Raw genomic sequence first — 22,837 nt, forward strand, 5'->3', positions numbered from 1 at the left:
AGATTCAGGTTAATAAGAAAAAACTTATCTCTAATTTAAATCCAAATTCTATTTAGTTTTCACAAGATAAACCACGAGATAATGATTTTTCATGGAACTGAATCTAGGCATTTATGTGAGAAGAAAACATTTATAAACAAAGAATACTTGGCTTATTGGCTTTACCTGGATGAATTTTTCCTGAACCACACATCACTATGCTATGAAGCAGTGTGATTTGACATGTAAGATAATGTGAGGTCCCAGTCCCAGGTCCAAGTGTGGCATACTGCATTACTAAATAATGTGACAATTATACAAAAGCAAGTGCTACTCTTCAGTGATCTTCAATGTATACCTGCCATTTTGATGTCCCAAAAAATGGTGGGTCATAGCCCTAAGGTGTACAGCTGGCAGAAGAAAAGGCTAAAAGAAAAATTCTGCTGGTTTCCATTAAAACAATGACCACATGCAGAACATTGTGCTAGACTGTCAGCTGCTTTAGTTTCCACGTAACTGTTTCAGTTATCCCTTTCTCATCTAAGCTACATATAGAGACAAACTGAGACATATTTAGAGACAAATTGAGTCAAAGCTCAGCACAGTCCACCAAAGTAAAATTTCATCACTCTCCATAAAAATCCCATAGTAATCAGTAGAGAGTGATGGAATTTCACTCTGGTGGGCTGTGGTGAGCTCTAACTTTACTCTTCAATAAATATGCCCCATTGTCTATTCTTAATGTTGACATTTTGTTATTATATTCTAAAGGTCTGCTGATATATTGAAATGTTAATACGACTACACGATAGTTGATACAAGATACACCGCAAGAAAAACTCGAGATAAATAGCCCACAAATTGATAATTGATTGTAAAAATCCTACACAGTGTCAGACGATTCAAGTTGTGGGGAGAATGGCCTGTCTGAGTGTGTTTAAAAAAGCAGAAGTCAGTGGTGTCCACTGGCTTTTGGCAACCAGTGTGGTTTTAAGAGTGTTGCTTACCATTGCTTGAGGCCATGAAGAAAACAGACATCGTGAGAAAGGATGCTGAATACACATAATGGTCTCGTAGAAGGTCATCAGCTTTGCCTTTGGTCACATGACATGCTAAGCTGTAAAGTCATGCTGGAATTTTGAAAATCATGTTTTTTCAGGCTTTGGATAACAATTATGTTTGTATTCACATAACTAGGTAAAAATAACTGTCTAGCTTTAGGAAAGAGCCCATGATAATCGTTGTACATATCTGTCATACATCTATTTCAAAAGAAGCCAAGGCAGCCAAGATTTAAATCAAACAAAGGTGAGGGAAATGGGTTTTAATTACTTTTTAGGAAGCTGAGGAAGCAATGTAGCCGGGCAGTTAGAAAAGCCATTGGGGCATTAGTTTGTGTAGTATGAGGCCCTGGCACAAGAAAAAGGGAATATGTTATCCCATAATACAGATCTAGCATTTCAAGAATTCTTTTAAGTTCTAGAGACCACATCTGCAGAAGGACCTCACCAAGCTCAAGAATGGGTATTACAGGGGCATTATGCTGATCAGTTAGGGACTGTAAATATAATAAACAGTACTGAGTATGAGATTTCTGAGTAAAATAAGAGTGCTTCGAGAAAAGAGAGAACATATTCTCCATGACACTTTTCTTTATTTTTGTTATATATGTTATATTTAAACTTGGGCTGAGGTATAAAACATTGCAAGATATGCCTGGAGCACCTTATAAGTGCATAAAACTCATATGGGTCCATTTACCAGGAGAATGCAAACGTTTTTTTTTTTTGCATTTTGCCATGACAGAATTTTCTCCTGGCCCCATAGGTTTAACTGTTTGTTAAAGCATAAATCAGCCTCTCTCGGTATGCAGCACTGCAGTGCTTGGTAGAGCCGAATACAGAAGGGACAGTATACGGGAACACATAGGCTTAGCCTAACACAATTCTTGTTTGGTATTCAGAGTGTACAAACCAGGAGTGCTAGAGGATGGAAGGCACTAGTGAGCTCTGTAAATGTGTGTATGGCAGGCAGCAAGTACATAGCTCCCTAGTGCAGTTAGTAATGCACCCTGCACTGCAAAGTGTAGATTAATTCAAATTAAAAGGCTTTTCTTCATTTCTATATCTTTCAGCTACCAGCCCCCGCAGGGTACCACAATAAAGCCCCTATTATAGCACATAAAACTTAAGCTGATTTATGAAGGAAACACACATGATGCAGCAGTAATGTACTACAAAAAGTGGTTTATTAACATGACATAAGTACAGAATACAATCCATAGATGTTAAGAATCCATAATAGAGTCATATTAGATTCATCTTTCCAAGAATATCTACATATTCAATTAAATGTCCTTTAAATATTTTAACTGAAGATCCCTCCTCACCATGTATTATGAAAGTAATATTATAGTATAAGATACCTGAAAATAGCATATTTGTTAACTCTTAAGATTAAGTTCACTGCTAAGATTCCCTAGGAGCACAAGTTAGAGAAGACTGACTAGCTGATCAGCTCTAAGCTCCAGCAATGGCGACTAGTGAATATTCTACACCAGAACCAGGACCACAAGTGCCACTTATAGGTGCAGAGGCAATCCCGGACTATGCCTAAGGATAATGTCCCTCCTATGATGTATAAGTGCCCAGACCTGAGAATGGTATAAAAACTGAAAAAAGCATAGACAGAAAGAACAAAATAATAATTTTTAAGAAGAAAAAAGCCTATAATAACTACAATAAAAAACTATTTTATATACTCAACTTACTGTACCAGCTCAGAGGTTCAGCAGCCATGTAAAAGTAATAATCAACCCCTTCAAAGTTGTCTTAAGCAGCATCTCATCTTCTAATCTTGTTAGGCCATCTTTATAGTGTCAGTACAATGAACATGCTGTAGGCTATCATTTACAGCTATGAATACAACACTTGCATGTGGGGTTATAACACTGCCCTGGGAAAACAGATCATATGCCCATGGGGGGGCCCTCTCCTTCTTGGTGTGGCTACAACCTCTGGTCCCCCTGTAGTATTAGCTTGACCACTTTGCTCTCCATATTATTTCAATTCAACTATTATTGAAGCATTGCTACCTATTTATATAGTGGTGAATAAAAGTCCACTGCTTAGCATCTAAGTAAAATCAGTAAATACATGTCCAGGTTCACCAGGTGCGGAAGAAAAACAAAGCTTCAGAGAACAGAACGCTACTCGAAAATAAATCTGACCAACACAGATAAGGAAAATAAGTCTAACTCAATGAAGTCTTGCAGGGCTTTTAGAAACAAAAACTTAAAAGCCGCCATATTTGCGGGTGACATTTAGCCACAACTGAACAGAAAACAGCCCACGCTAGAATCTTTGTTTTGTGTAGAGACCTTTAGTAGCTCAGGCAATGCATCCAGTGCTACAACTACTGTGTGGCAGATTCTTACCAAAACAATGGGTTTACCACTTAATTAAAACAAGGAAGCCTAGTTTCTTTCACTTTGAACCACAATTAATTCAATCTGGATTTATTCTAGTAAATGTTATATACAGAAAAGAATATACTGGAAATATGAATAGGGATAACTGAGTGTGTATATGACCCTGCTCCATCACAGACTGTTTCCCTGGAAGAACTGTTATTGCTTAAACATTTATTGTTGCACAAGTGAGGTGATTTGGCTGTGGCAACTATCATAGGCTTCAGAACTGGTCTTGTTTTGATTCTGTACAACATCTGTCATTTATTCGAATTATTCTTCCCATGTGTGTTTAGGAAATTATTATATACAGTAAAATAAATTGGCAATTTTAAATTGGCTGCTATGAGATCATTAACCCTTTCCTTAGGCTGAGTTTAAGTGGGACTCAAATTAAGTTAATTTTCTTATTTAACAATTTCTTAAAGAGCAATTACACAGGAAGGTTGATTACTTGCGGAAGATTTTTGGAAGCTTGGCACATATTTTGTTAGGAACCCCTCCAATGGGTGCCAAGCCTTATTGCAACACTGACACCTTTACCCACCAGGGAGTACCTTATGTATATTTGAAGAATTGTTCTAGCAAGCTGTAACTGATTGTTAAACTGCATTCTGACTACAGGTATGGGACCTGTTATCTTGCAATTTGGATCTCCATACTTTAACAAAGAAGAAAAGTAAAACTAAGTAAGCTTTATCAGAAAAGGTCTATGTAAATACAGCCATAAACCCTTACAGAACTGCTGCTCTGAGTCCTCAGTGAAGAGAAACACCACAATTCTTTCCTTCTATTTTGTATACATGATCTTCTGTGTCAGACTTCCTTCTCTCAAAAAAATCCTTCAGGGCAGGGCATGAATCTGTTCAGTTTGCTCCTCTCTCCCCCTCCCTCTCCTCTCTCTGCTCTCTCCCTTCTGCTCTTCCCCCTCCCATCTTTACTGTGTAATCGGAGCTGCAAGCTGTTCCATGTCTGCAAGCCTGGAAGTCAGACCAAGCTAAAATGGCAGCTGCTATCTTAAACAAACAAAGGCAGCTTCTAGGGCTGTTTACTCAGGTATGTTAAAGCTTTCTACATAATAAATATAGCGTTGTAGCTTGCACTATTGTGACTAATCTATTGGCAATAAAATGTCAAAATGTCTTTCCTTCTCCTTTAAGTCTAATAAAATAATTTAAACTTTATATAAACCCAATAGGATTGTTTTGCTTCCATTAAGGATTCATTCTATAATAGTTAGGATCAAATACAAGATACTATTTTATTGTTACACAGAAAAAAAATCATTTTAAAACTTAAAAACTATGAGAGATGGCCTTCCAGTAATTCACAGCTTTCTGGATTATGGATTTCTGCATAATGGATCCTATATCTGTACTAGCATCTTAAAAAAGGAAACTGCTTTTGCATTAAGAAAACAATTCACTACAGCTTTACAATGTACATTATTAAAACATTTTCAAGAGTCACAAAGTTACTTAGAAATGTAATTGTTACTGTATTAAAAGGCTGCAACTCTCTCACTATTGACTGTACTTTTAGTTCTGAAACAATGGAGCAGAAGCCAGCCAGCAGACCTGGAGGGCTATTTACAGGAGTCAGGACCAGAGAGTAAAAAGGGCTAAAATAAATATTGCTTTCGACTGCAGTTACATTTACAAACAATTTTCTAACCACTGAAAATTTTAGGTTATTGTATATTGGAAACTTTTTTATTTTGCTTAGAATTATATCTTATCAGGCTGGACTCTCCTAAATTTTCGCATTGATCAGTCAATCACCAATCACTGTGTCATAGCCCCGCCTCCATGACTTCACTGTGCTGCCCCGTGACATCACCACCCACCCCCTGCCTGGTTTTCGGAACCGGGAAAGGTGGTAACCCTATATGTGATAAGTAGAAAGTCTACTCCAACGAAACCTCCATCTATAGTTGAAAATCAGATGCTTAGTTATTAAGAAGGCACAACTTTTATCATAATATAGAATGCACAAGGAGTGTGGTTTACTTTTAGGAGCCATAAATTAATTGCAAAAATGTAGTTCTCTCTCAAGGCCTCTGCAAGTTGCTCTTCTGAATCTGTTGCTCCCTGAAGCCGCTGACCTGATAATAAACAGTCCTCCATTAAACAATACTGCAAGGCTGAACAGCGAGTACAAATGTAATGGTTTACATAAAACAAATAAAAATAGGACCCCCAAGTCTACAGTATTAAAAATAGACAACTAGACACAAGAAGTTTATGGCATGGAGATCAATTTCCCACACGTAGCAAAAGGAAGCGGTACAGGACATGCAGAGGACTTCATGTCACAGGGAAGGAAATGTGGTAACAGCCGGAGATTGAACACATGCGTTTTTAAGATGAAAATGCTGACGGTATTGCAGTTTTTATAGAGAAGGCCCTCTTTTTGGCAATATGAAATGTGAATAATATGTTGTTTTATTAGTAAAAAGTGGTTTATAGTTTTCTAAAATAAACAGGACACATAAGGGAGGGAGATGTGTGGGATATGGGGTACAAAATTGTTATTCCCCAGCTATAAAAACCTTCGATATATCTCTACATTATGTCTGAATTCCAATTTGGCAATGTTAAAAATCCATTTCACTTATTAAAAATAGTATGTGTAGTGGTATGTCATGTGAGAACTAAATGAATTCAAGGGTTTTGAAAAAACCGTGATGGTGTACACTGAGGAGAAGGGGAGGTCTTGAAGAACCCCACTGCTTCCTACTTAGCATACAAAATGGCCCATTTCTCTTTCCTTAACCATAATTGAGGGCTGAGGGCTGGTGTTGCCTCAACCATAAGTGGGCTGGTACTTTAACCTCTTGGTGTAAAAATAATCATAACAACCACTGTGAACTACACCTAAAACAAGAGTTCACACCCCAGAGAGAGTTACTGAGAGCTACATAAAAAATAGTCTCCACTGTTTTTCTTGAAAAGTTAAAAAATATTTTCATAAGTTAGTACTCAGGTCTTGGATTTTTACTAGGATAACAGCATATTTTATTTTCTAGGTCTGTGATGTGACACAGAGAGGTCAAAAAATTGCCTTCAAGACAATGTTTGCATGACAACACCATTCAGTTCTCCATGCAGCAGACAAAGAATACCAGAAGCAACCTTCCAGAAAATTGGCCCTACCAGCAAAGCTCTCGCATTAAAAAGAATCTTAGTTTGTGACTACTGGTGATGACCGAAACTGCATGTTTTGTTCTGCTGAAAAATTTGTAAAACCACTGAAAAATTTGTGAAACCATGAAATGTATATGAAATGCATTGGAGTCAAGGTGAAATGACACTGCGGTTAAAAGAGAACTGAAGCCTAACTTAAGAAGTAGTCTGGAAATGTTGTACATTATGTTCTGGCCTTATGTAATAGCCCAAGGCAACCAAAGCCCTTTAGCAGGGAAGATCTGTGCCAGTCAAGGTGCCCCCAGTAGCTCCCCATCTTCTTCTCTGCTGATTCCCTGCACATGTTCTGTGCTGCTGTCACTTATCTGAGCTTAGGGATCGACTCACAATATACTGTATATATAGAATATAAATGGCACAAAATAAGGCGACTTAGTACATAAATCAGATTATTAGTGCATTGCAGCTCTGTAACAAGTGCAATGTAGCATTACCCTCTATGACAGATAAACCTCATTTTCTGCTTGATTATTTGGTAGGACCCCTAAGCTTAGCTTCTCTACAGCTTCTCAGAGCAGACTGAGCATGTCAGTGTCACTGGCACGTCTAACAGATTCCAGTATGGTGACCCCCTGTGACAACTTTGAAGACCTGGGTCATTACTACTATAGAGATGCTGAACCTTCAGACTGCTTCAATAAGATCAGTATATAAAATATGGCATTTTTAGCCATATTCATTTTTAGGGTTTAGTTTTCCTTTCAGGAATTTTAGCTCTGCAAATACATGCTCCTTTCCACTATGCTATAACTGTTCTTCATCAAATAAGAGTCTCCCACATTGCCAATTTCTTCCAAACACAGAACCCAGACAGCTGCGGGGGAGGGGAGGAATGGGGGGCTCCAATCCCATTGGTTGATGCGGAAGGTGTGGAGAGGATGATACTGACATCTGTGTTTTACATTGCAACAGACCACATTTTTCTCCAGCGAAACATGATTCATAACATTTCTTTGCCTACCAATTTTGCCCAAACTACAAATTTTGCCCAAGACTGTAGGACATTGCAGGTGAAAAATGTATTCATCCCTAGTAAAAACATACATGCTAGCCCAGTGTTTACCCAAAGGTTAAGTAAATATACAATTACTAGGGGTGCAATGTTGTTAGGGACCCCACAATGATTTTAGTCACTTGCTTCCTACCCCTGGCTAGCTCTCCTCTAAAAAATTCACCAGACTGTGGTACTCTTCCTGAAAGCTCGTACTGCCATTTTATTCTGGCGTCCCAAGCATTTACTTTGCCTGTTGAAGCTAGCTACAGAAATCGTCAAAGAAGTTCTGTAACACTGGAACAATATGGGAGAGCAGTGCAACATACAAGTCGGATGTAGTCGCATGGGTTACAATATAATAGGACGGATACAAAAACCTGATGTGTAAAGTAAATGAAAGGATTGTCATCAAACACAATATGTCTGTGGGAAGGGAACGCTGCATGCTGTGTCTTCATCTGACGAGATAAATTCTGATGGGGACATACTTTTTTTTCTCATATTGAAATACATTGACTGTCAGATGTAAATGCAGGAACAAAACACTCCTTTTTTTTCTGATCTGACTTTACATTACAGCCTATGGAGATCACATTTTGTAGGATCCTACAAAATCTTGTTTGTGCTGTTGCATGATGTTGCATGACAAGATCAAATAAAATCCACAAAATCTGATCAAAATCTGTAATGGAATTTAGCCGTAATGCTACCATTGGTAAATGCAGATTGAGTAACTAATGATCAATGCAGTGTCACTCAATGGCTTATTCTGACTCATAGTTACTACAGCACATCAGACCTAAGTACAGAACTAGTCAAGATAGATATCTTAAAGTTTCCCACAGTTTGTTCTTAAAATAGATAAGACAATTAAACATAGATTGTTTTAGGGGGTATATTTAGATAATTTAAATAATCAATATAAGTGTAAAATCCGGTATACTAGCTCTCAGAACTGGTTGTGACAGTAATTGTAATGAGTACTAGTATACTGGAAAAAGTTCAAGCTGCAGAAGAGTTGGGGAATACAGGTGCAAGCAGACTACTGGGTTGTGTGGTTTAACTTGTGGGTTTCCTGCTGAGCAGCTTGTTGCAGACAAGTCTGGAGTTAGTGAAACTTCTGCACAGATGTAATTTTCTGTATTTTTTGTGTGTGCTTGTGTATAAGGCATTAGCAATGTGCAGGTACCACAATTACTGACCAAAAATTAAAATATAAATAATTGTATTACTGACAAAATTGTTTTAGACTAGAAAATATTTTTTTGGTTTTGTTTGGGGTTTGTAAGCAGACCCTGAGAATGCTGTGGGACCAAGAAATGCAGAAGGCCCAGTGTCTTTTTTGACAGTGGCGTAACTACAGAGGAAAAAGACACCACTGTTGCAAGGGGAGTTGGGGGACAGGAGGCCCCAGGTAGGGGTCGTAAAATGTTTTTTTGGAGGGCCCAGTTGCATCTGCATCAATGTTTGCCAGTCCTAATGTGGCTTGATTCTTTGCTTCAGGCTCAAAAGAATTTCAAAAGGTTGATCTTGGATTATAATCTTAGCACAAGGGTAGATTGTTTATAATGACTCATCTCTCCTAAAAAATCTGTTTACATAATTCTTGGACCCTACACTGTCAGGAGAGCAGAGAACATGGTGACTTTTGGAATGGACATTTTGACAGTTTCCTATATCTCCTCTGATGCCAGATCTGGTCAGTGGTTTGCTAATGCTCAAGAAGACGTGGACATTGATGCTGCAACACAAAGTGTGACATAGTTACATAGTTACATAGGGTTGAAAAAAGACCAGAGTCCATCAAGTTCAACCCATCCAAGTAAACCCAGCACACACAACCTATACTTACCAATCTATACACTCACATACTCAACTATATCTACAACCACTAATACTAACTGTAGATATTAGTATCACAATAGCCTTGGATATTCTGTTTATTCAAAAACTTATCCAGGCCCCTCTTAAAGGCATTAACAGAATCTGCCATTACCACATCTCTAGGAAGGGCATTCCACAACCTCACTGCCCTCACCGTGAAAAACCACCTACGGTGCGTCAAATGGAAGCTCCGTGACCTCTGGTGCGTTGATCGTTTTTATGGGAAAAAAGAACATCCCCCATCTGCCTATAATCCCCTCTAATGTACTTGTACAGAGTAATCATGTCCCCTCGCAAGCGCCTCTTTTCCAGAGAAAACAACCTCAACCTCGACAGTCTAACCTCATAGCTTAAATCTTCCATCCCCTTTACCAGTTTAGTTGCACGTCTCTGCACTCTCTCCAGCTCATTAATATCCTTCTTAAGGACTGGAGCCTTAACAAAGAAGTTAAAAAGCAAAGGACCAAGGGCTGACCCCTGCGGTACTCCACTAACAACACTGTCCCAATTAGAAAATGTTCCATTTACCACCATTCTTTGTAATCTATCCTTCAGCCAGTTCTCTATCCAATTACAAATATTATGTTCTAGGCCAATATTCCTCAGTTTGATCATTAACCTTCTGTGAGGTACTGTATCAAACGCTTTAGCAAAGTCCAAGTAGATGACATCAACTGCCATTCCAGCATCGAGGTTCCTGCTCACCTCCTCATAAAAGGCGACTAAATTAGTCTGGCAAGATCTGTTACGCATAAAACCATGCTGGCACAAACTTACAGTATTGTGAACTGCAATGTATTCAAGTACCCCTATCCCTTATTACCCCTTCCAAAAGCTTTCCTACTACTGATGTCAGACTAACAGGCCTATAATTTTAAGGCTGAGAATGGGATCCCTTTTTAAAGTTCCCTCTTCTAAAAGGCAAACCTCAGTCCTGTGCTCACCAACTTTAAAAACAAAACTGTGCTCTTCTAATTGATGGGTGTACCATGAGTTTTTGGATTATGTAATAAGAAAGCACTGACATTCTGCCATCTCATCTAATTTATGATTGCCTATTGGTTTGTTACATGGGGAACATTTTCCTTCAGGCTGATTTTTTTCTCTGTCCAAACTTTAAATTGGTATTCTTCAAGAATACAATGATGAGAACTTAAATAAAGGTTTTATGAGGACTTCCACATCACCAGCTGATGCCAGATTTTTCCATTGAGAACCCCTTGTGAGCTGATCTATCTAAAAAGATAGACTGTAGTTTGGGGAAAGGAGGGGTTTATTTATATATACATAGGCTTCGGAGTGTGCTGATGGTCTGTTTGACTTTGCTATTTGGACTAGTAGAAAGTGGCTTAAGTTGCATTTTTAAATTTTGTCCTAGGCTAGAGCATGATATAACAAAAACCATATATAATTCTTAATTAAAAAATAGGCAATTGCACAAACCCTATTCATTGAAGCAATATTGAAAAAGGGGGTACACTGTCCATTTAAAGACACTTGCGCATATTTGTACTGGCATCCACCTAGTCTGCCTGATGAATCATGAGCATGGTTCCCACCTTAGGAATCAAGCACAAACATCTAATGATGAGCACGCAAGAAATAATGCAATACCCACTCTGATACAATACACACAATTTTGAATGCACGCTGCTGTTGTTTTTATACATCTGCCCTATGCACACTAGAGAGTTAATTTATGACCACAAATGTAATTTGAATGTAATTAAATGTAAATGTTTTTACCCACAATACAGCGCTTTTCCCCATGATTCCAGAAAAATTGCAGTTGCCAGAGGGATATTACCATTATGCGATTGCAAGTGATGCATAAAAAATAATGTAGTTGAAATTTGCTAAAAGAAGGACACAATTACAATTGTAGTGCTGAAAATTTTTAATTGGTGTCATTTCCAATATTTAGCATGAGACTGGCAAGTGAACCTCATGAAAGTAGATGTGTCTGAATTTGCTGCTGGGGCTGGTTTGTCACAATCTACAGCCCTAGGAATCCAGATCTAAAGTTTAAAGTTGGGGACAATATATGTTTTTTCCCCTCAATTTAAGACTTGTATGTCCTTCTAAGAAACTGACACAATTTTTCATTGCTCCTGTCAAGATTCCTCATCAAAGCAGTTCCCTTACTTTTGAGCCCCAGCTTTCTCAAACCCTGCTAATTCACCATGTTACAAACAGCTATTCCTAAACTATTCTTGCCCTATCAGTTTTGAGGGAGTCAAACTCTTTCTGACCTGGTTGTAGTCTCTGATGATGAGAGTATGAAGTAATTTGCTGATTTTATATATAAAAATTGAGTTTTAAAATATCTGAAGTGGAAAGATTTTAGGTCCAGAAGCCTGCTGGTAATGTATATGGTCCTAAATTTTAACAAACTTTTAGTCATAAACATCAAGTCAATGCATATTTACATCCAGAGGCCACTCCTAAAGGTCGTGTTTTCAGATTCCCACCTCTCCTTCAGTTCCTTCAGGTTGCTGGTTTGTGAGGCAAAGTCTTATATTGGACACAGTAATGCAAAGTTACTCAAATATTGACACCATGGTGCAAAGACTGGGATAGATTGGATAGATCATTTGGCCTGGAAAAAGGCTCAAGAGTTGATACTCAGCTTATCCTGGCATATGTGATTTTGCTTCAGTTCTGAATACCAGTTTCTGACTAACCTTTGACTGGCTTGGCTATTTGGCTATGCTTCTTAAAGGCCCTTTGGTATTCTTCTTCATTCTACAGCTTCACTTGTTTTCAGTTGCACGTTGCTTCCTGCTGCTTGCCCTGTCTTAGGCCTGTTGTGACTTCACATGGTATAATTTCAGCTGCTCAATGATTGATCTACTTCAGAGCTCATTGTTCAGTATTCCTCCAGTGGGAGCAGCACCCTTTCTAATAGCAATCCTGTACTAGCTACCTCTTTTACTACACCTTTATCTACACCTTTATTTATCTCTTAAGGTCTCTTCTGTGTTCCATTCTGCTTTTTAGCAAAAAGGACATTCCTAGCACCATTCTTGGGCATATTTGTCCTCTTTGACTCCCACCTGCTTAACAGGGTGAATGTTGTATGGGAGCCTGGGACACAAGGCCCCAGTAACAAAGAATGCCTTAAGAAAACTAAGTCCTTAGTGAAAGTCAGTAAACAGGGGCCCCATGATTGAGGTATTTAGATGGTTATAGGTATAATCTGTAACAGTACACTTTAGGAGTGTAAGACAGGCAAGTTAGGAAGAGCAGCACTGAGCTCCAACATAGAGTTGATAGATTAAAAAAAGCTCTCCTGTGGGAAACTCTGTCTGAATGTGAAGGGACTAAAGTTTGGAAAGGTACTCAGGTTAGAATTGTTTCCTTGAGGTTTCCACTGAAGGAGATCTAGACCACTGAAGGGTATCTTAGAAAGGTGAATTTAAAATCTGCAAAGTCCATCTCCTTAGTGGCTTCAGTGTGTTCGGCTCTGTGAGTGATTATTACTGCAACCAATTTACATCTTTGACAACACTCTACTGCATGAGTATTACCTCTGTCTTATAAATAAACCTGTGTTTATGGTTAAGAACCTCTGATGCTCTGCTGCTGTAGAAGTACAGTTAAAGGAAATACTGATTAGTCTATAAAACTAGCCCATAGTTCCTTTTACTGTGTTTCATGATAGATCCAAACAGTGACATTCCATCTTCCCAGCCCCAGAGTGTTGTGATTTCTCCACAACCCATTTAACCCACAGTATTATTACTTTTTGCAAACATGTCAGGTGCTTAAATTCCTAAATAGCACTAATGTAAAAAAAAATAGAGAAGCAAATATTATTCCCAAACATCATACCTTATAATGTAGCATTATGGAGAGTAGTCACCAGTGCATACTGGGTGTTAATCCTGACCCTCAAACACCAACACAACACACAACATATGTATCCTGGTAACAACCACATCACAATTTGCACAAAAAATAAGATGTGTTTCTAAAATTCAAGTTCACAGACTGCTAATTACCCAACCAAGCAAAATTTTGTAGAACTATTAGTAACTCTAGTAATATACCTCCAAAAGGTCCCCTTTTCTGTGGACAATCACAAACTGAAGGCCCAAAAAGAAGCAGGAAGTTTCAGACAGAAAACAGAAATGAGCTAAATTGTCTCATTTTTGGGAACTCAAGTATTGGAAGCTACGTAATATGCAACCATGAAGCTGATGAGTTTTAGAAGAACAAATGACTGCCTACTTTTACAGACTGATTAGATAAATTATCCTGTAGATTAGAGTAGATAAGTCTGTAGTTGCTATCAAACCAGCTAGTCATGCTTTCAAAGGAACAGTAACACCAAAAAATGAAAGTGTATAAAAGTAACTAAAATATAATGTGCTGCTGCCCTGCACTGGTAAAAGTTGTGTGTTTACTTCAGAAAGTCTACTATAATTTATATAAATAAGCTGCTATGTAGCCATGGAGGCAGCCATTCAAAGGAGAAAAGGCACAGGCACATAGCAGATAACGGATAAAACACTATTGTATTCTACAGAACTTATCTGTTATCTGCTATGTAACCTGTGCCTTTTCTCCTTTTTTCCAGCTTGAATGGCTGCCCCTGGGGCTACACAGCAGCTTATTATATAAACTATAGTAGTGTTACTGTAGCAAACACACCAGTGCATTATATTTTTATTACTTTAAAGCTGTTTCATTTTTTGGTGTTACTGTTCCTTTAAACTCTAGTGTGTCCCCACTTGGGAGAGTGGCTTGTTGTTTTCCATGAATAATGTTCTAGATCAGTGATCCCCAACCAGTGGCTCGTGAGCAACATGTTGCTCCCCAACCCCTTGAATGTTGCTCTCAGTACCCCCAAACCAGGTAGTTATTTTTGAATTCCTGACTTGTTGGCAAGTTTTGGTTGAATAAAAACAAGATTTAATCCCAAATAAAGCCTCCTGTGAGCTAATGGTGTGCATAGAGGCTGCCTAATAGCCAATCTTAGCCCTTATTTGGCACCTCTGTGAACTTTTATGGTGCTTGTGTTGCTCCCCAAGTCTTTTTACATTTGACTGTGGCTCATGAGTAAGAAAGGTTGGGAACCCCTGTTCTAGATAATCAAAGGGATGTAGCTTTGACTACAGTTATTTAACCGCATCTAAGAGACTGTGTCGCCAAGGGCAATAATAACTAGATTTTGTTAATTGGCATCTTTTCATTTGTTCAGTTATTAATGTTAGAAACACCTACATGTATATATACCAATAAGCTGTTGATCTCAGTGCGCTCAGACAGCCTTTTGTTGCTGCCTTCAAAACAAAAGCCTGTAAGCTGGTAGTCTGAGATAGATATATTAGTTCTGTCCTTTTGCAAAAATACTAGGTAAAATACCATGCTTGACAAAAAGGGATTATATGGGATGTTGTCATTGGTAGCTCAAAAGTATGTTGCCAGGTACAAATGCAGAGTCATAACCTAGAACTGTGCTGTCCAACTTCTGTGGTACCAGAACTTTTCTGGCCTATATGGTGGAGGGCCGATAATGGAAGCCAGTTTTGATCACTCCCCTTTTTTAAACTGCACCCAAATGGTTGGTGCTCACTGTAGGGATATCACCCTTCATTCATATGTGAAAGAATTATATCATGTCATATTAAGATACCCTTAAATTCATATGTCTCCTCCTCCACTGTGGATAGCACAGCAACCTCCAGCATATAATTACACACCTTAGGGACCATATAATGATTGTTTCCAACTGCTAATAAACTCCCCTGGTAGGTTTACCTCCCAACACACTGCCTGTGTGTGCCTCACTCTTCCTGCCCTACCCTGCCTGTGTGTGCCATACTCTGCCTGCCCTACCCTGCCTGTATGTGCCATATTCTGCCTGCCCTATGATGCCTGTGTGTGCCATATTCTGCCTGCCCTACCCTGCCTGTGTGTGCCATACTCTGCCTGCCCTACCCTACCTGTGTGTGCCATACTTTGCCTGCCCTATGCTGCCTATGTGTGCCATACTCTGCCTGTCCTATGCTGCCTGTGTGTGCCATACTCTGCCTACCCTATGCTGCCTGTGTGTGCCATACTCTGCCTTCCCTATGCTGCCTGCATGTGCCATACTCTCCCTGCCCTACTATGTCTGTGTGTGCCATACTCTCCCTGCCCTACTATGTCTGTGTGTGTCATACTCTGCCTGCCCTACCCTGCCTATGTGTGCCATACTCTCCCTGCCCTACTATGTCTGTGTGTGTCATACTCTGCCTGCCCTACCCTGCCTGTGTGTGCCATACTCTCCCTGCCCTACTATGTCTGTGTGTGCCATACTATGCCTGCCAAATGATGCCTGTGTGTCATACACTGCCTGCGTGTGCCACACACACAGTCAGCATACGGCAGGCAGTACATACAGTGACACAGGTGAACAGGTGAACAATGTGGGGTTTAACAGTCTAAGCCTGAGGTGTGAATAAGGCAGAGGGTGAACAATGCAAAGATTAAAAGGTGTGAACAGTACAAGGGATTACATATTTGAACACTACAGGTACTGAATCTGAGGTGAAAATAATGCAGGGGACAGTTAATCTCAGTAAAATACAGCTAAATACCCAGAACAGGAAGGGCCACCACCTTCTTACTGTATCTATAACTTATTAATGGATCATTTCAGGATTCAAATTCATGGATACATTTAAAAAATATAAATACATTGTTTATTATTCACAACTTTTTCAAACTTTTTTCGAGAGCAAACCATTTTGCACAAATTTATAAATATTTCTCTTTAGGGTAAGGGCTTGAAATAAAGCTACGGAGTGAAAATAACAATTTTTTAACTGCTTCCAAGATTTTCTCCCTGCTTCTAGAGACATTGATCCTGCATTCACTTTAGGTCTGCAAGTGTGATATTTGTCAATGCTGCAAAGTTACGCCATACAGTTTATCTTTATTTGTAAAAGGACAAGTCAACCCCAAAAATAATGTTTTGCCTAATAAAAGAAAACTTAATTCTAATCAACTTTGCAATATACATTCATTATATATTTGTAATGGTTTTTGAGTTATGCAATTAAAAGCAGTGTTTACCTGTCCTTTCTATTCTCTGCCCTGGTGGCTCTGGCATTTGAAACAATGTAACACAAGCAAACAGATTTTACAGACCTGCCTTTCTGGAGGAGCGTGGCACTTGCAACATTGTTTAACAAGTAACAACCAGGAGTTCAGCAAATGCTGCTTTCTATAGCAATTACATTTACAAAAACTTTTAAAGCACTAATAATTTTTAATAAACTGATATTGGAAAGTTACTTAGAATTATGTTTTCTTTTGTAAGGCAAAAAATTATTTTTGGGGTTGACATGTCCTTTAAAAAAAAGTCAATTTATTTTATCCAGGTGCTTTGTCACCTCAGTTCAGCCCTTTATATCATCTAATGTTCGTTATGCTGCTTTCATGGCCTTTTGCCACAACTATATAGGTCAGTTCCCCACACAATACAGGGGCAGAGTGACGTAGTGGCTGACTGTGAGAAAGAAAGACAGCTTGCCTGCTTTCCAGTAAATGAACGCATCTGCTGATCACAATGTATATTCAACTGATCTAGCCAAGCCACAGACACTTGGTTCTTTTTCCTGTATAACCTTTAACCCTGCAAATGCTTGAGATTGTTGCAATCAAAGCCATACATTTCCTGAAAAGGGGGACTTACACCTGTGGCTTTTTTTTATTACATCATATTAAATAGTTACATAGGTTTCAAAAAAGACCAGAGTCCATCAAGTTCACCCTTCCTAGTAAACCCAGCACACAGAAAGCTATACTGACCTATTTATACACTCACATCATATACTGCCCCAGTGGAGTTTACAGTCTTAGACCATATCATATTCACACATTTTTTTTCTCTTTTTTTTCTTTAATCTATAAGAAGTCTGAGTAGGTGCTTCTGAGTAGGTGCACACACAATTGTACACACTAATGCAAAGAGTGCAATGGACTTAGTCTTACAAAAGACTAAGTCCCCATAAAAACCCCAGGACACCACTAAAAGGCGCAAGTGAAAAAGAATTTCTTCAGACCCAACTTCGCCCTACAGCTAGGGTGGGCCCGTTTATCCCCAACCTCCCCAGCCAAAAGGCACAAAGGAGGCTAGGGTCTTCAGGTTTCCTTTGCCGCAAGGTTTGGGGAACCCCTGTATTCTTCCCCTTCCCATCCGAAGACTTAAAAGGGGTCCAGAGACAATGGACCACCAAAGAAGTCCCAAAAACATTTGCGCCCACATTGGGGCCATTTCATTCATTCATTACTGGTGAGCGTGGTATTGGTTTACTGTATGGCATGTGTGTGGGTTTGATTTGGTGTGATTTCACACATTGATAGCAGGATCTTTTAGCCACTTTTTTAGATAGTGATATCTGAGTTATAGTGGTTTAGGAATCTAGTATATGATCCAGCATTCCACATGTGTTATAACCCAGTAGTGCAATTGTTTACTGACTTTTTTTCTCCCTTGGGAGTTTGATCCCCCTTACCAGGTAACCCTGCGCTGTTTTGTTAATTTTAACATATTTTTTTTTTCAATTTTTCTGTTATTACACATACTCATGGTGTGCATTTTATCTATACTGAATAAAACTTATATTTTAATGAGGAACTTTGTCTTGGACATCCAAAAAGGGGAGGTGCACCTTTATGGTCATACCTTTTCTTTTGTAAAATAAAAGCTACAGTCAATTTTATCAGGCACCAATTAATCTGCCTGTATGTATTTTGGAGTATGGGAGAGTATCCAGATAAAACTTACACAGACATGAGAAGAAAATACAAACTCCTTGAAAATGATGCCCTGTCTGGAACCAAAACTGGGAACCCATGCAAGGCTGCAGGGGATACCATTGTGCTACTGTGCTTCCCTCAATGCTTCTTCTACACCTTGTAATGGGGTCATTTACATTACAAGGTAATAAAAAGGCAAAAGAAGTGACCTTATACACCATTTTTTAAAAGTTACCACTTTAATACATGATGTAAACAAAGAAAAAGGTCAGAGAAATGCCAGATCCGGTGGTCACAGGACAGTTATGAACATTAAGAGAAACAAATGTATCTGTCCGTGGTACTGAATCCAGTCAACATATACACATATTTGTACTTAATGGTTGAATGTCCTAGCAGCTTATATGTCCTCATAGACCTGAGGAACCAAACTTTTATTTGAAGCAGCATAGCAAGTTCTTCATGGTTAGGACAGTGAGGTTGTAGAATGCCCTGCCAGGTGATTTTGTGTTGACTGATTCTATTAATGCATTTACGACTGACTTGGATGCCTTCTTTAACAAGCATAATATCCAAAGCTGTAAGCTTTACAGTTAGTATAGGTATTGGCATATATAGTTTATATGTAGTCTGCAGGACTGCATAGATTTAAGAAAAACCTTACGTTCTATATAATTCTGGGTTAGTAACTAAAGGAATTTTTAGGAGTTTTATGGAAGGTGTAGGAAAGCACACTTATGGTACACTCTGATGAGTCTTTCTTTCAAACCCTCAAATCAAAAACTAGACAAATGCACCAGCACCTAATCACGACTTGAGTAAGTAAAAAAGGAATTTCATTCACAATTACAAACCGGCAACTGTCCACACACAGACACAGGCATAGCAAAGACCCTGAATAGCAGCACACTTAATTATATGTAAAAATACTATAAAACAAAAAATAATTAGACTTGGTTAAAAACATTTAAAAGCCTCCCGTCTACCCCAAATAAGCCCGCATTTGATCGCCAAATCCCCTAAATTGCCAATGAGCCCATAACATGTAGGATGGCATCTCTCCTTGGCTATCTACTGTTTTGTGCACCTGGGATGAGTATTGATATTAATTGTTGGCAGCTTAAATCAGTAGTGTCACTCTATTCATTGTTTTGTACACTTGTTTGGGCACATTGGCTAACTGATGTGCATCCGGATTCAACCATGTGTCTGTGAAACAAATGGTTCCGGTCCTGGTATGTGTCTATTGGCATTATAGGGTGGGGAGTGGTGATCATATATGGGGTTATTTGGTGGAAATGTAAGACTTTTAAATGTTTTTAACAAAGTCCAATTATTTTTTGTCGAAACAAAGTTGTATTTTTATGTATAATTGAGCATGCAGCTATTCAGGGTCTTTGTTACGTCTGCAAATTCTCTGTGCAGACAGTAAGTTGTTTGTAATTGTTTCTTTCAAGCTCTGGTGTTAGCTTATGTTTCTTCCTATCAAGCTCCATGATATTATAAGTAGTGATGGGCGAAAAGTTTCGCCAGGCATGGATTCGCGGCGAATTTCCACGTTTCGCCATTGGCGGATTGTTTCGCGAAACGGATGAAAAATTTCGCCACGGAAAAATTCGCCGCACGTCCAAAATTTGTCGCGGCGTCAAAAAAGAATAGTCGCGGGCGACGAAACAAGAGCCGCGCGACGAAACAAGAGCCGCGCGACGAAACAAGAGCCGTGGGCGACGAAACAAGAGCCGCGGGCGACGAAACAAGAGCCGTGCGACAAAATAATAGCTGCGGGCGACGAAACAAGAGCCGCGGGCGACGAAACAAGAGCCGCGGGCGACGAAACAAGAGCCGCGGGCGACGAAACAAGAGCCGCGGGCGACGAAACAAGAGCCGCGGGCGACGAAACAAGAGCCGCGCGACGAAACAAGAGCCGCGGGCGACGAAACAAGAGCCGCGGGCGACGAAACAAGAGCCGCGGGCGACGAAACAAGAGCCGCGCGACGAAACAAGAGCCGTGCGACGAAACAAGAGCCGTGCGCGACAAAATAATAGCCGCGGGCGACAATTTTTTTGTCGCACGACATTTTCGCCGCTTCGCGAATTTTTCGCCGTTTCGCGGATCTTTTCAAAGATTCACGAATTTTTCGGCGAAGCGAAACGGAACAGATTCGCTCATCACTAATTATAAGTACCGGGTTCAGCAAATGGCAGAAAACACTATGTCCCAGGTAACCTGACATCTTCACATCCCTTTCAATGCAGACAAAATCATAGTCACACAAAAGCAAACAAAGAGAACATACATGAGACTAATTTAAATAAAGTGCCAGGTCAAGCCTTTCAGGTGCCCACCCCTCCCTGTACATGGACTGCAGGGGCAGGAGGTGACAGAAGATTTAAGTACCTGGTGCCCCATCACCATTGTGCCCTATGCATTCTGCCTACCCCTAGTTTATATAACAACAGTATCCCCCTTGCCCCATCCCATTCCAACTCCTGCCACCCTCACTAAACAAATCATCCCCAAGTGCAGAGAATGCAATAGTGATCTCTGCACTAATTATTATGATTTACAAATTTGAATTTTGGCTTTTGAAGTGACCAGAAGTGGCTTTTTTCCTCCAATGGTAAATTGCTGGATGCTTCCTCCTCTCACTCATCTCATGGCAGCACCACCACTGCCTGGGTGCTCTACAATATATTGATGATGCTTGATAGGTTTTATGTGAATTGTCAATATATAAACAGTATGTAAATAGTTAGGGTAGGAACTTCCCCTTGAATTAAGTTGTTCTCTGTTGGACACCAAATTCTATTTCCTTTTCACATGTCTTCAGCATGTTCATCTTGCGAATCTTTGATTTCTGAAAAACTAAAAAGATATTTTGTGCTGCATCAGAAACATTATTTCTAAGGTATGGTCTAGACCAGTGATCCCCAACCAGTAGCTCGTGAGCAACATGTTGCTCCCCAACCCCTTGGCTGTTGCTCCCAGTGGCCTCAAAGCAGGTGTTCATTTTTTGATAACTTGGCTTGGAGGCAAGGTTTGGTGGCATAAAACCAAGTGTAAAGACAAACAGAGCCTTCTTTAGGCTGCCATTCCACATAGGGGCTTCCAAATAGCCAATTATAGCCCTTATTTGGCACCTCCAAGTACCTTTTTTATGCTTGTGTTGCTCCCCAACTCTTTTTACATTTGAATGTTGCTCACAAGTAAAAAAGGTTGGGGATCCCTGGTCTAGACTGTTGGAAAAGACCTTTCTTACTCATCATGATTTAGTATCATATTTTATTTTCTTATGGGAAGCCATGGTCATTTTTGAACTCATGACAGCAACAGTTCCAAAAGTCATATGACTTTCATGCTCAAATATTTGAATGATCAAGAGTAGTTATTAAAGAAACAAATAAAGGGGAATCAATCCTTCTCTTGGTGTACAAAAGAAAACATATTCTTTGGACGTTCAAGTTCAAGTCCCATTCTCTGATGTTCTCTTTGGGGCCGATTCACTAAAGGTCGATAACGCTTATCACATACTTTTTTGAGTTAAAAAGCATGCAATAAATAAGTACCGATTCATCAACGTTTTTTCGCATGCGTCATCACTCATATCGCATACATTATAACGCATGATTCACAAACATATGAAGCGTTAAATGCGTAAAATGTGGCAATAATTACTGTAAAACTTAACGCCTCCCAGGAGTAGGCGTTACTGAACAAAATTGCAGCTGGTGATTGTCTGTGGCGACAAGATGGAGTTTGCAGTGGGATTTTATCAAGTATGTGATCGTTCTAGAGTGATGCATCCTCCAGTTTTCAGGGAAATGGTAATTTTCAGAAAAGTAGTTTTCAGAAAGTAACTGCTACGTGCGTAATAGCGTGTGCTAATATCAAGTGCGGGGAAAAATATTTCACGCGGCGGAAATTATCGCACATGCTCATCGCCAGATAAATAACGCCAAAAACATCGCTTCTTAATTAAGACAAGTGCCCTTTTAGTGAATCGATCTTTAACTCGAAAAGAATAAGAAGTGATAACATTTTATCAACCTTTAGTGAATCAGCCCCTTTCTCTCTACCTTTTGCTTCCCCTTTCCCCTCTGCCAAATGCCAATAGCTCTATTCCTTTTATATGTATATTTATATGTGTTTTATATGTATAGTCTGAGAGCTCCATTATAAGCTGAAATATTCACATAATCATATTTTGCCATACTAAGCTTGCCCTTTGTGTGAAAAGGTTAATGTATAGAGCACCACCACAAAAATCTGCAAGACATTTCTTGCCGTTACATTTGAATTTCCTTTCAGCAGGAAAGGCATGCCACTGATCCAGTAACACATGGAACAATTTTATTAAAACAAACAGCTTTAGAAGCTCAATTTGTAATTGGCCGTCTCAGTGGTGCCATCCAAAAATTCAGTTAAAACTGAAGAAACTGCTGACTTTATTTTAAAGAGAGAAGAAAAAGATGAGTAGAACTCACAACTACATTATAGATACTACAGTGATACTGAAGACATGCCGTAAAGGCACATATATTTTTAAATTT

The sequence above is a fragment of the Xenopus tropicalis genome, chromosome 2, assembly GCF_000004195.4.
Source record: "Xenopus tropicalis strain Nigerian chromosome 2, UCB_Xtro_10.0, whole genome shotgun sequence".
NCBI lineage: Eukaryota > Metazoa > Chordata > Amphibia > Anura > Pipidae > Xenopus > Xenopus tropicalis.